The sequence below is a fragment of the Canis lupus genome, chromosome 3 (genome assembly GCF_011100685.1).
Source record: "Canis lupus familiaris isolate Mischka breed German Shepherd chromosome 3, alternate assembly UU_Cfam_GSD_1.0, whole genome shotgun sequence".
Taxonomy (NCBI): Eukaryota; Metazoa; Chordata; class Mammalia; order Carnivora; family Canidae; genus Canis; species Canis lupus.
In genome coordinates this window covers 41,443,356-41,458,602 of record NC_049224.1, presented here as the reverse complement: position 1 = coordinate 41,458,602, position 15,247 = coordinate 41,443,356, and the positions used below count along the sequence as shown (strand labels likewise).

Below are 15,247 nucleotides of genomic sequence, written 5' to 3'. Positions count from 1 at the left end.
TTTTCTTGAGGTCAGATTTTTCTCCTGTCAGAGATTGATGTTGTTGACATATAAATGGGAGTTCATGCGGGAAGAGGGTGAGGTCTGTCACTTTATAATACAGATTACATTTCTCTAATGCATTTCTCGTGTTCATCAATGAATACCTATATATCCTTTTTATGTCCCTTTGTGTCAGGGATTGAGTGTTTTAGTAGTTATAATCAGATAAGTTGTTCCTTTTCCTCTGGAAGTTCTTTGCTACATTAGCAAACTTTTTGGCCAATGAGAAAAGGGGAGAGTACAGAGAATTGGGAGAGTGGTCAGAGAAAACTTCCTGTAGAGGTGACACCATCATCTTAGTCCTTTAAAGGACAGGATTAGAGAGGGAAAGGGGTAGAAGAAAGGTGTTCCAGTTCAGCAGGGCAGCTTATGTGGAAATTAGGAAATGAGACACAGCACAGTTATTTTATGGAGTTAAAGTCCACTAAGTATAGCTGTAGTAGTATAGTGTGAAGAGTGGAAATAGCCATGACTGACCTGGGAAGTAAACCAGATCCCAGGCCCTTAACTTTATCCTGAAGGCTTGGGTAGCTATTGAAAGAGCTCTGTCTAGGTTATACTGTCTTGCACTTCCCAAGCAATACATTGTGTTCCAAATTGCCCTGTGATGTTTTTTGAAAGGGGTTGAAAAGGAGGGAGGAGGAACGGGTAAAAATGTTGAATATAATGCATTATTTTTACATTTTTAATTTATTGTACTGATATTTATCATACTGTGTACAAGGCATTGTGCAAGACATTGGGAATAACTGGCCTATTTCTGCTGTTTTCCTAAAAAGATGATGTGTTGGCTGTTTTATCTTATTACAGAAGTTTCTTTGTTGGTTACATTTTAATATAGATTTAAGATAGTTAGAATCCCAAGATTTTAAGCTTTCCTACCATATATTAATCATTCAGCATATAATACTATATTAGTATTAGAGCTGCAAGCTTATTTAGTGCAAAAGATGCAGGGTACTTACCATGTTTTAGGATGTCCTGTGTATGCCTGTGAGATAGATAGATAGATAAGATAGATATACACTATATATAGATAGATAAGATTGATATACCTCTATATCTTAGTCTTAGAAAATAAACCAAAACTGGAATTCCTATTGAAATTTACCTCTTATAATTCAATGGGGAATATTTTTCTGTGATGCTTTGTTTTTATAGATATACCTCTATATCTATAGACACACCTCTATATCTATCTATATTTATAGATAGATAAAGTGATAATTCTCTTATAAAGAGGTAGCAAATGCAGATATGCAGTTTTTTAAAAGCTAGCCATTCATACATACATCTCCTTAAAATTAAGGAGACAGTGGTGTAGTTTTCATATTTATTTTGAAGTTTTTTTGAGAGAAACTCCTAGGGATCTAGAATCTAAAGAAAGACAGGTATTTTCTTAGCGTAGATTAGTCATAACTCTACTTTTAAATTTACAATTACATAATCAGTGCTTGATCTGTAAACCATTCTAAATGGTAGTATGAACTTCTTATATTTTGGAAAAGTAATTAGAGCTTATAATTTTGTAGGTTTTGTTTGGTGGGTTGATTTGTGAATTAAACCAATTTTTGATATGTGTTTTGATACTTGTGTATTCTAAGTGTATTATATGAAGAATATTATGTGTAGGCACATTGATATGTGATTATATTTCTTTACTCAAAGAATATTTCCTATAAGTGCTTATTTTAATTTATTAGCAGTAAAAGATCAGAAGTTATAGTTTTAAGATTGTTTTTTAAATGTTAGTGATTCTTGAAACTTGATAAACAAGTTACCAGTTTGAGTCTTAGAAAATAAACCAAAACTTGAATTCCTATTGAAATTTACCTCTTATAATTCATTGGGGAATATTTTTCTGTGATGCTATGTTTTTAGAGAAATTTTCTTTTCATATAACCGGTTTGTTATTTTGTGGTAATTTCTGGGTTTGAGTTGTTATTTCCAAAGTCTGTCTTGAAAACCTCAAAAATGTTTGTGTTCTCCAAAACCTTAGAAATAACAACTAGTACTTGTACAGGAATTTTAAAAATCAGCTTGCTTTTTCATACTACCAGTGTTCGTAAAGGATAGTTCCATTCATTATATGATATAATTAAAATATTTTTGGTGCTATTTTCAATATTTGTTATAGTTGCATTAAGTTTTTAAATTGTTCTGTTACTTTGGGGTATAAAAAAATCTACCAGTTATGTTCTGTAGGACAGCAGAAAATAAATTAGATGAGGATTGACATTTTGTGAAAAGTGTTAATAATTCTCAAATTCTGCTATTTGATACTTCACTTAATATGATCCAAAGTAATTGCTGTTTAGTATTTATAATTAGTATTTCTTGGCTATACTAATCATTATTTATTGAATATTTATAGTACCTGTTAAATAGGAAAAGAGAGCAATATTAATGCTCTAAATCTTGTGAATTTGAAGGATCAATTAAAATAATGTATGCACAGCATTTTTTTTTTATTTTAATGATCTGTACACCCAGCATGGGGGCTCAGACTTACAAGCCCAAGATGAAGTATTGCATGTTCTACTAACTAATAAGCCAGCCAGGCATCCTGTGAAAGCATTTTGAAAACAATTAAATTAGGTTGTTTCTGATTACAAACAAGAAAGACCGGGTTCAAACTCACCTTTAAAATAGGGATACTTGTTATATATTACATAACAAAAAAAATGAAGCAGTATGGTAGAGATTAGGCTCTGCTCTATTAAAGTGGGTTCCAGGTTTCTGCCTTCCCTTGGGCATCATCTTTGTCCTGATGCTGCCTGCTGCATTTTGACAGTGGCAGCTCCCAACTTTACAGCTGCACATGGCATCATCTATAGCAACATTATCCAGTAGAACTTTTTGTGGAGATGGAAATGTTCTTTGTGCTATCCAGTGCGGTAGCCATTAGTCATATGTAGTAGCTGTTGAGCACTTGAAATATAACCAGTGCAACTAAGAACTATATTTTTAACTAATTAGTAACCACATGTGGCTGGCTAGTGACTACCATATTGTTAAGCACCAATACAAAGCTTCAGAGATCACTTGTGTGATCTAGAAACTAGAGTTTCTACCAAACATTCTAAAATTAATTCTGTTATGCTGGCTTAGATAACATGCATTCACACTTCTTCCTGTAGTACACTAATCATGGTGGTAAGAAGATGGAAAATACTTGTCTTATTCTAGCTAGATGTTCCACCTCTGAGATGTACTATGAAGCTACTGTAATCCAGAAAGTTTGTATCTGTATAGGTGGGGATAGATACGTAGCTCAGTGGAACCAGGATACAGAACTCAGAAATAGACCTGTACATTCATAGTTAATTGATGTTTGACAAAAGTGCTAAGGTAAATCAATAAGAAAAGGAAAATCTTTTTAATAAATAGTGCTAGAAAAACTGGATATACATAGAGAAAAATAAACCTCAATATTAGTACACATCATACCCATTTCTGTGGAATAAGGAGTATGTATAGGTGAGTAATAAAGGTGAAGAACAGACAGATTGGGTGTGGTTGATAGGGTGCCCTGAGTATAGAGTGTTTGACATTTGTCTTATGGGCATTGGGCAGCCTTTAGAGGTGTTTAAAAAGCTTAGGTAGTCAAATAATAGTTACCAGAATACTTATCGGGCAGCAGATTGTCAACATTTTAAAAGTTGTTTATCGGGAAGCCTGGGTGGCTCAGCGGTTTAGCGCTGCCTTTGGCCCAGGGCGGGATCCTGGAGACCCAGGATTTAGTTCTAGTCCCACATCGGGCTCCCCACATGGAGCCTGCTTCTCCCTCTGCCTGTGTCTCTGCCCTCCCCCCCCCCCCCTCTCTCTCTCTGGTCTCTCATGACTAAATAAATAAAATCTTTAAAAAAAAAAGTTTATAACTTGTAAAAATAGACTAAGATTTCATCTTTTAATCTTTTAATTATAATAGGCTTTAGTAATGTTGAGATTTTATGAAGGAGAATGCTATTCCACTTGGTTTGAATGGGTAAGGGGGATTAAAGTGGAAGTTTAGGCTAGGTTCTAAAGATTATGGTATATTGACATGTCATGCTTTTTCTTAATTGATTTATAAGAAATTTAAGAGCATGTCATTTGTAGAAAAGGAAATGTTTAGAATTTAACCATAATGTGAATGTGATCAAATATTAGTTTATAAATAATCTTTAATATGATCTCATTTAATGCACAATTTAAAGTATTTTTACTTAAAATCATTATTATTTATTATGAAAAAAAAAAAGACTAGACCAAAATTATTGTAAAAAGGAGTTTATGTGTTAGAAGAAGGTTTGGAAACCCTGATAGAGTTCTGTACTTCATTTAAATGATAAGAAAGCAGGAGTCAAAACAAAGCAAAGGACTTGCCGAAGATCCTATGAGTATGCAGTGACAAAACCAAGATTTAAATAATGTTTTCTTAAAGACCCTGGGTCTATCTCAGAAAGACTGTGGAACTTTTAAGGCAAAGTCTTTGCTAAAAAGCTTAGGTAGTCAAATAATAGTTACCAGAATACTTATCGGGCAGCAGATTGTCAGCATTTTAAAAGTTGTTTATAGGGCAGCCTGGGTGGCTCAGCGGTTTAGCACTGCCTTTGGCCCAGGGAGGGAATATTCTTCCCAGTAGATTCCCAAAGATCAGCACACAGCTTAGTAATGTCCTTTAAAATTGAACTAAAAGCAGTATTGCTTACTTCAGTGTTAACAAATTTGTACCCATAAAACTTCATCAGGGGCACCCGGGTGGCTCAGTCGGTAGGGCGTCTGAGATTCTCTCTCTCCCTTTGCCCTTCCCACACTCATGCACACACTCTGTGTCTCAAATAAATCTTAAAAAAAAAAAAAAAAAAAGCAAAAACTTCATCAAATGTTACCCAAAGCTATTAGGAACAAAAGCATAGAGTATGTTTAAATGGAAAGGAAGTTCACGAATGAAGGGGATGTGATTCTCTCCACTCTGTAACACTGGAAATACTGCCTTTATTGCTGTATTGCCCCATCTTCCACATGATTCCCAGTATATATTATTTCTAACTGTTAGAGAAGTAAACAGACGTACAAAGAAAAAAAGTACAGGTGCTTTTGCTTTCATGTAGTTTAGACATTTCTGAAAAATCTCACAACTCCAAAACTTGTACAACTTTGTGTTCTGAGCAACACAAACTAAAACATAATTGTAATTAAAAAGAGAGCTTGAACTGCTCAGTGAGGCAACTCAGTAGTGGCTACCACCATGGGTGTTACAAAAGCACAAAATTCATTACTTGAGTAGAAATGTTGGCAACACTTGAATTAGAATGGAGATAGTTGTCTTAGGACAGTGCAGATGGCAGTGTAGCAGACCAGTGGAGGGTGGTGGAGGTTGCCGTTAAAGCAAGCATGGGAATGCTCAAGGCTGGGAATACTCTGAAGCCTTCATTTTTAATTTTCTTTTTTCTTTCTTTTTTTAATTGTATGCAGTTAATTCATTTTTTTAAAAAATACTCCTGCTCTCGGGAGGACTTTCTCCTTTCTGCTAAAGGTTATAATTCTCTTGCCACTTTCCTGGTTCCCTTTGCCTAGGAAAAAGTCCCCAGTGAACCAGAGAGACTTCTTTATTATACTGACACTATTCTGTATTTACCAGTTTCATAGCACCTAATTTACATTCCAAAACACATTATAGTAGAGCAGGCTGTATTGTTTAATCATAGAAAGTGTTTTTTGTTTTTTTTTTAAAGCACATTCTTCAGCTCAGATGAACATAAAAGTTCATCTGAATAAGTGGCTGCTATATAAAGATTATTCAGAGAGGGGAAGTTGTATTATTTTGCTGTCTTCTTTTAGGGTATATAAAAGCTCTTTCATAGATTCTGTTGGCTTTTGTTTCATTTGGTTGGTTCACTGGTCATAATATACCTGGATATAGGACTCAATAGGTATGGATTCCAATGTGCTTATTCATAATCATGGTAAAGATTTCCAGTGTTTTCTATGACCTGCATAATTACTTTCATACAATTTGGTATCTTTATAAATCATTGCTCCCAATATCTTTCACTATCATGTGAAATTGAATGTTCAGTGAGGCAACTTAGTGTAGCTAGTGGCTACCACAGTGGGTATTATAGACATATCTGAGATTAACTTTGTTCTATTCTTTTTATTGAGATATAGTTTACAGACCATAAAATTCATCATTTAAAATTATACATCTGTGGTTTTTAGTATATTCAGAAGTTTGTGCCACTATGACTACTAATTCCAGAACATTTTCATGAATCTGAAAAGAAACTTGGTACTCATTGACAGTCATTTCTCAACTCCGCTTACCACCTCATCCTGGCAACTGCCAACCTTTTTTTCTGCATCTGTGGATTTTCCTATTCTGAATATTTCATATAAATGTTCTCTTTTTGTGTCTGGCTTTTTCCACTTAGCATAATCCTTTCAAGGTTCATCCATATTGTAGCATGTATCAGTATTTCATGCCATGGCTAAATGATACTCCATTGTATGGACATACCACATTTTGTTTATCCACTCATCAGTTGATAAACATTGGGTTGTTTCTACTTTTTGATTGTTACAAAAATGTGTCTGAAATTTGTGTACAAGTTTTAGTATGGAGATCCTTTCATTTCTTTGGTAATCTCCCTAGGAGTGGAATTTGCTGGGTTGCATGATAGCTCTCTGTTGAACTATTTGAGGAACTTGACAGTGGAATTTTTGTGGAAAATGTGGAACTCTTTTCCATATTTAACTTAAAGAGAAAGCAAAAACATCAGAAAACTTTGTGGATGTTAGAAAATATTTGGTTCATTTTTTTCCCAAAAACATTGATTTTTTTTTTATTTCTGTAGTGTTGGACCAAGTTGTCTGGACCAACTCTTCAGTGAAGACAACTAAAAATACTAGATAAATTGTTTAAAAACTTTATAGCATCAAAGATCTGTTAAAGGACATGCCAGACCAAAATCTAAGACAAGGTGAGAACCTAAAAAGTAAAGAAGTATTTAAAGTCTGGCTACCCTGAGTCATTTGCCCATCAGGATAAAACAGTTGTAAACTAAGCTTCAGGTTTTGGTGGATCGAGAGGCAAAGAGTAACCACATTACTTCTAGGTTTCTGAGTCTAATAGATTGCTTCCCATATCAAATTGGGACCTTAGGAAGAGGGAAAAATCCACTGCCTTTTCCCTACGGCAAAAGATTGCAAGGAGGGGTCTATTGTACTGAACAAATTAGGGAAAGAGGAGAATAATAAAAGAAAGAGAACCTGTGTCTCAGAGGTTGTAAAATAAGTACCAGCATTGTGTGGAATCACTGTCCAAAGTCCTTTAACACAAGAAGTCCACATTTGCCACAGGTACCTGGAAGAAGCAAAAGCAAATTGACACACTTTTTAAAGAAAGGCATCTTATTCAAGGCATCAAAAATGTCTTTCAGATAACCTTTCAAAACTATAGAGTATTCATCATACAAAGATGATCAACCATAAAAGAAAATAAAGCATAAACAAAATGTAGAAGAAATAGCAGATACTGATGTCTGAATACTTCAGATACTCTTATTATATTCATAGATTATAAATAATTTCATTCTTCTAATAAGCTTGCAAACGTGTGCAAGAAATGGGAAATTATAAGAGAGGTGATAAATAGATTTGAATGAAATACTTAGAGCAATGAAAAAAACACAATAACCAAAATGAAGAACTTAGTTGGCATGCTGGAATTATATTTGACATAGCTGAAGAATTTGTGAACTGAAAGAAGTTCTTAGCACAAAGGGATGAAAAGGTAGATACAGGTTGTTGAGGAAAAGGAAGATTGGTTAGATATTCTAACCTAAATTTTTCTTGGCATTCTAGAAGGAGGGGGAAGAGAGGATGAATATGAATGGGGCTGACACAATATTTGAAGAGATAATTACAATTTTCCAGAGTTGATTTAAGGAACTCAACAAACCTCATGCAGAATGAAAAGAAAAAATAAAACTATACATAGACATAGTGAAACTACAGAAAACAAAAAAAGAATAATTTCAACACAGCAGATAATCTTCAAAGAAGTGTTGACTCTAAATAGCAACAAATGAAAATCTATAGTCAATGAAATGATACCCTGAATATGTTGAGAAGATGGAATTTGTAGTCCAACCTAGAATTCTATACCCAGAGAAGACATCTTCAACAATGAAGATAGGACAATTGACTTGTGTCCTCGGGAAACCCTGTTGCTCCCTTTCCCCTGGCTGGCAGTGAGGAGGCCACACTATGGCTGGATTTACTATAAAAGACATGAACCAGCAGGAGTTCATCAGAGCTCTGGCAGTCTTCCTCAAGTCTGAGAAACTGAAAGTCCCTAAATGGGTGGGGGGTGGACACCATAGCATAAAGAGGTTGCTTGCTCCCTGTGATGAGAACTGGTTCTACACATGGGCTGCTTTGACAGCATGGCACCTGTACCTCCAGGGCAGTACTGGGTCAGTTCCATGACCAAGATCTATGTGGGATGTCAGAGAAACGGGGTCATGCCAAGCCACTTAAGCAGAGGCTCTAGGGGCGTGGCCCACAGGTCCTCCACACCCTGTGAGGGGCTGAAAACAATGGAAAAGGACCAAGATGGTCCTGCAGACTGATATCAGGGACAGAGAGATCTGGGAAGAATCACTGGACAGGTGGTAACTGCCTCCTAGAAGCATTAGAACAAATGCTGGGTTAATAAATTGGCTCATTTGTTTTTAAAAAATAAAAGCAAAATACCTGTGTATCAGTTTTGCAACTAAACCACATCAGGATTTTGGAGAAGGGGTTCAAAACCCAAGTCAGACTGCTTTACTAAGAAAGCAGTCTCCATGGGAACATCAGGTAACCTTCACAAGCTTCATGTGGACAGTGACCTATGTCCATGTCATCAGTGAACATCAGAACCTAGTAGATGCTCTCAATAAGTTTTGTTGGATTAAAAGGAAAACAAAGAAGGTAAATTAAGTCATTTGTACAATTTAAAAAATGGCACACACAAGGAACAGATGATGAAAACCGGGAGCCTAGAGTTTTGAAGACACACTTTCCTGATTTTACAGTGCATTGAGGACCAAGTTTATAAAAATATTTATGTGTGGAGATTTACAACAGAATTGCGTTATCCCTGTTCATAAGCTGAGGCTAGTCCAATATCTAATTTCTGGGAGTTAACGGTCCCCCAGAACTGTTGGTTTTGCTCAGGGCTGAGAGGAGGTATACCATTACCATTTGCTGCAATCTCTGCAGTCAAACGTAGGAATATCATACAACTGGATAAGGCCTTAAAATTCAGAGAAGCCATAGCTTGAATACCACATACTTCTTTCTGAGGAAGATAGGAAAAAAATTACGGAGGAACTGGAGAAGGACCATGAAGGCAGTGCCTGCAACTCCCTGCATAAGTAATATGGTATCTTCCCAAAGTTGAAGTGGTTCCTGATCACAAGCCTCTCTGCATTCTTCCTTTCATTTGTTGACTGATTAATGCAGTCTGTTGAACCAAGTGAAGTAGGATAGTGGGAAGAGCACTAGACTGGACATCAGAAGATTTAGGTTCTAGTCCAGTTCTGCCACTTAATAGCTATGTGATGTAGTATGGTTGAAGGGGGAGTAGTACTTGGGTCTCTCCTAAGCTTCATATTCTCCTCTGTAAAGGTAAGAAGCAAACTAGATTACAAAGGTACCATTTAACTTTTTTAATCAACTATTTTAATATACTTTTTTGTGCACACAAAATCTCAGGATCCTGTTGTGCCTCAAAAGTTTTTGAGGACAAAAACTGAGGACAAAAGTGCCTCAGTGGACAAATTTTCAGAAAAATACAATTTAACAAATGGAATCATGAAACTATAGACAAACTGAAAAGTCTTATTGTCAAGGTTACCGCAAAGGAACTCCAAATCCAGGTGGCTTCATAAGCAAGGACTAATAGATTTTTAGGGAAGAAATAATGCCAGTATTTCACAGATTCTACCAGAGAATAGAAAAAGAAGAAACACTCTTTTCCCCATTATATAAGCTAGCCTAACCTTGATAGCAAAACCAGGAAGGAGAGTTCTAAGAACAATCAGAAGTCAGCCTCACTGAAAATAATTATAAAACTCCTAAACAGAATATCAGTCCACTTCTTTGAGTTCACATCTTTTTTTAGTGGAGACAGTTACTTTCACATGGATCCATTTTCTCTACTGCTTGGGCACACATATAGACTTATCAGCCTCCCCATGGGAGTGGCCATGTGGCTGAGTTGGCCAATGGAATGTGAGTAGAAGTGACACATGCCGCTTCTAGGTCTGATCTGTAAAATACCTCCCACATGATCTTCATACTTCCCTCTTTGCCAGCCAGGTACAGAGAATTATGAGGGGAACTTTTTTTTTTTTTAAGATTATTTATTTATTTATTCAGAGAGAGAGAGAGAGAGAGGCAGAGACACAGGCATAGGGAGAAGCAGGCTCCACACAGGGAGCCCAACGTGGGACTCGATCCCGGGTCCCCAGGATCACACCCCGGGGTGCAGGCGTCGCTAAACCGCTGCACCACCGGGGCGCCCCAAGAGGGGAACTATTGACGTCTTGTGTGTGGAAGCACAAGATAAATGAGTCTAGGCTCTTGGATAATCTCATACAAGTCTCTCTGAGATAAGAAACCCTCTTTTGGCTTTGTAAGAATAAGAAGCTTCATTGTATTAGGCCGCTGAAATTTGTGTTTGTTAAAGCATCTCATGTTACTTTATGCTAACTAATAAATTATATCCAGCAGTATGTAAAAGGGATCCCTGGGTGGCACAGTGGTTTGGCGCCTGCCTTTGCCCCAGGGCGCGATCCTGGAGACCTGGGATCGAATCCCACATCGGGCTACTGGTGCATGGAGCCTGCTTCTCCCTCTGCCTGTGTCTCTGCCTCTCTCTCTCACTGTGTGACTATCATAAATAAATAAATAAAAATTAAAAAAAAAATAAAAGGGATAGTATAGCCTAAGTAGGATTGATCTCAGGAATGCAAGGTTGATTTACCAGAATTATCCCATTATTGTGGACTGGAATTCTCAATATTTATACATCTGTACCACAGAAAATAATCTTCGTAGAGTCAAACTGCCAGTCAAAATCCCAAGGGTTTTTTTTGTTTGTTTTGTTTTAAGAATTTAACAACTGATTCTGAAATAAAGGGAAGTTGAAGGGGAAAAGAAGGACAGCCTGAAGAATAGCACCATTTTCATTTTAATAATGGCCAAAAGAGTGAAGCACCTCCGGTGTTTGTCTGCAGTAGAATGAATAAAGTTTTTTTTCCCCTTTGCAACGTAATACAACATTCAGTGAAAATGAACAAATTGGAATATATGCCACTCTAAGAATGAATGTAATAAAATGTATGATAAAAGAGGCAAGACAAAATAACACATTACCTATATTTCATGCACATAAAATTTAAAAGAAAAACCTAAATAATATAATTAGGGATATGCATATATGTGGTAATCCTATAAAGAAAATCCATAAAATTTTGTCATCACAGAAGTAGGATGGTATTTCCTGGAGAGGAGAGAGGAGAGCATTAAATGAATTAGAGATATATAGGTTCTAGTTCTAGTCTGTGTTTTGATTTGGTTAGAATTACTGGTATTCATTTTATAATTGTTCAATTTAATAAATTTTGATGCCCTTTTCTTTGTGACTGTTTCACAGTTCTAAAAAATTCGATGTTTTTATGCATTTCCAAATTGTCTAGGAAGAAAATGTCTTTCAAAATTAGCAACTATTATTAAAAAGGAAAAGGAGAATGTTCCTAATTTTTAAAAGTTCTATTTAGTTTAAATTCCTTAAAACTCAAGACATATTATTCCTTTATTTTAGAAGTGTCATATCTTATGTTATATCTAATTATCCATTAATCCAGTATTTATGGAGCACTTACTGCTCAGGTGCTTGACAGAAATGAGATTGAAGGTGGGTGGTGATTAGTTATAGATTGATTAATTAGCTCCTCATGCATTTAAAAATTATGTATATATACCTTTTGAGTACTTTTAATTTCATAGTTTGCTTCTCAGTATTGTGATTCTATTAGTTTGGAATAGAATTCGATAGTTATAAAATTGAGCATACATTAACAAACATTTCAGTCTTGGTAGGCAGTAGTTAAAAACACAGTCTTGTCAGGTGTGGGCTCTTGTAAACACTCAGGCAGTACAAACTCCTGAGTCTAATATTTAGTGGCACATCTTAAAATTTCAGAAAATGCAGTCCCCTGGGATTTTTATCAGTTACTTCAGACTTTGTGTAGTTTAAATATTTAAACTTATTTACGTGAAAAATATTATGAATACTAGATTTCTTTATTAAAAGAACAAAAGATTGTAGTATATATGTATATATGTGATAGTATATATATGTATTTGTTTATATCTATACACGTGCATATATAATGTCTATGGAGCATAAGGATGTCTAAAATTTTAGATACATTATTTTTTGCTGATAAGAATATAAGCTAAAAATTTTATTTAAAATTAGCCACCTTTAATTTATAATCCATTTTGAAATATTTTTGCTCTTAAGTTTATAAAAAATTCTTAGGGTATACTTAGGGGAAAAAGTCTAAACCTTAGCATTATTTTTGCCTCAAGTTTCTTTTTTTTTTTTTTAATTATTTTTTTTTATGCCTCAAGTTTCTTATCTTCTTTCCACCATTTCCTTGTCCTTTCCATCTTCACTTTCACCAACAGATTTAATAGTACAGACTATAAAATGAAGTACAGGGCCTGCCAAGCAGTGTTATATACCCAGAATTCTATACATGCTTCCTTGAACTCGAAAGATAAGGTTATCTTTATAAGTAGAACAATACAACACTTGACTTTATTTATTTATTTTTTTAAGACACTTGACTTTAAAGATCTTTGTTGGTATATGTACCATTATTTGAATCAATTATCTTTGGCCAGAAACTAAATAATCCTCAGTTATCTTACCTCCAGGTTTGGGATCCTTTCTGGGCTCAGGGTTCTGGAGGCACTAGCCACACTTGTTTTGGGAATTATGTGACTTAGATAAGGACACTACTAATATGTGACCTAAAGGATTATGACAGTTTTCTTCATCAAGGTTCTTTGATTATAAGAGGTAAAATCCACTTAAAGTAACTCAAACTAAAGGAGAATTTATCATTTTTTTTAAAAGATTTTATTTATTTAAGAGAGAACATGGCGGGGGGCAGAGAGGGGCGGACAAACAGGCTCCCCCCTGAGCAGAGAGCTCAGCGCAGGGCTCTCTATCCCAGGACCCCAAGATCATGACCTGAGCCAAAGGCAGACACTTAAAACCAACTGAGCCACCCAGAGGATTCGCCCCTAAAGGAGAATTTATTGAAAGAATACAAGCAGGTGGCACCCAAGGCAGGAAGGAATACCTGGTTTCCTAAAGGCTTGACATCAGGAGCTCCATCTCAAGATCTGCATGGTGTGTCATCTCTGCCACCAAGGCTGGTTTGCAGGTTGATTTTTGTGAAGGCACCATGGGTGGTCTTTATGTAAAAATAATTGAGGTTCTGGGTCCTTCTCAGTTATACATTTTTATAATAGAGCATAATTTCCAGATTTATTTATTTTTATTTTTTTTAATTTATTTTTTATTGGTGTTCAATTTACTAACATACAGAATAACCCCCAGTGCCCGTCACCCATTCACTCCCACCCCCCGCCCTCCTCCCCTTCTACCACCCCTAGTTCGTTTCCCAGAGTTAGCAGTCTTTACGTTCTGTCTCCCTTTCTGATATTTCCCACACATTTCTTCTCCCTTCCCTTATATTCCCTTTCACTATTATTTATATTCCCCAAATGAATGAGAACATATGATGTTTGTCCTTCTCCGACTGACTTACTTCACTCAGCATAATACCCTCCAGTTCCATCCACGTTGAAGCAAATGGTGGGTATTTGTCATTTCTAATAGCTGAGTAATATTCCATTGTATACATAAACCACATCTTCTTTATCCATTCATCTTTCGTTGGACACCGAGGCTCCTTCCACAGTTTGGCTATCGTGGCCATTGCTGCTATAAACATCGGGGTGCAGGTGTCCCGGCGTTTCATTGCATTTGTATCTTTGGGGTAAATCCCCAACAGTGCAATTGCTGGGTCGTAGGGCAGGTATATTTTTAACTCTTTGAGGAACCTCCACACAGTTTTCCAGAGTGGCTGCACCAGTTCACATTCCCACCAACAGTGTATGAGGGTTCCCTTTTCTCCCCATCCTCTCCAACATTTGTGGTTTCCTGCCTTGTTAATTTTCCCCATTCTCACTGGTGTGAGGTGGTATCTCATTGTGGTTTTGATTTGTATTTCCCTGATGGCAAGTGATGCAGAGCATTTTCTCATATGCATGTTGGCCATGTCTATGTCTTCCTCTGTGAGATTTCTGTTCATGTCTTTTGCCCATTTCATGATTGGATTGTTTGTTTCTTTGGTGTTGAGTTTAATAAGTTCTTTATAGATCTTGGAAACTAGCCCTTTATCTGCTATGTCATTTGCAAATATCTTCTCCCATTCTGTAGGTTGTCTTTGAGTTTTGTTGACTGTATCCTTTGCTGTGCAAAAGCTTCTTATCTTGATGAAGTCCCAATAGTTCATTTTTGCTTTTGTTTCTTTTGCCTTCGTGGATGTATCTTGCAAGAAGTTACTATGGCCGAGTTCAAAAAGGGTGTTGCCTGTGTTCTCTAGGATTTTGATGGAATCTTGTCTCACATTTAGAGCTTTCATCCATTTTGAGTTTATCTTTGTGTATGGTGAAAGAGAGTGGTCTAGTGTCATTCTTCTGCATGTGGATGTCCAATTTTCCCAGCACCATTTATTGAAGAGACTGTCTTTCTTCCAATGGATAGTCTTTCCTCCTTTATCGAATATTAGTTGACCATAAAGTTCAGGGTCCACTTCTGGATTCTCTATTCTGTTCCAATGATATATGTGTCTGTTTTTGTGCCAGTACCACACTGTCTTGATGACCACAGCTTTGTAGTACAGCCTGAAATCTGGCATTGTGATGCCCCCAGATATGGTTTTCTTTTTTAAACTTCCCCTGGCTATTCGGGGTCTTTTCTGATTCCACACAAATCTAAAAATAATTTGTTCTAACTCTCTGAAGAAAGTCCATGGTATTTTGATAGGGATTGCATTAAACCTGTATATTGCCCTGGGTA

At 36.1% G+C, this 15,247-nt stretch overlaps 1 protein-coding gene and 1 pseudogene across 16 annotated transcripts in view; both read left to right on the top strand.

Moving 5' to 3' along the window:
* Positions 1–15,247, top strand: part of MEF2A (myocyte enhancer factor 2A) — a 190,052-nt gene that overhangs the window by 104,584 nt on the left and 70,221 nt on the right. The window lies entirely within an intron of this gene.
* Positions 7,049–10,455, top strand: LOC102153007 (annotated as a pseudogene).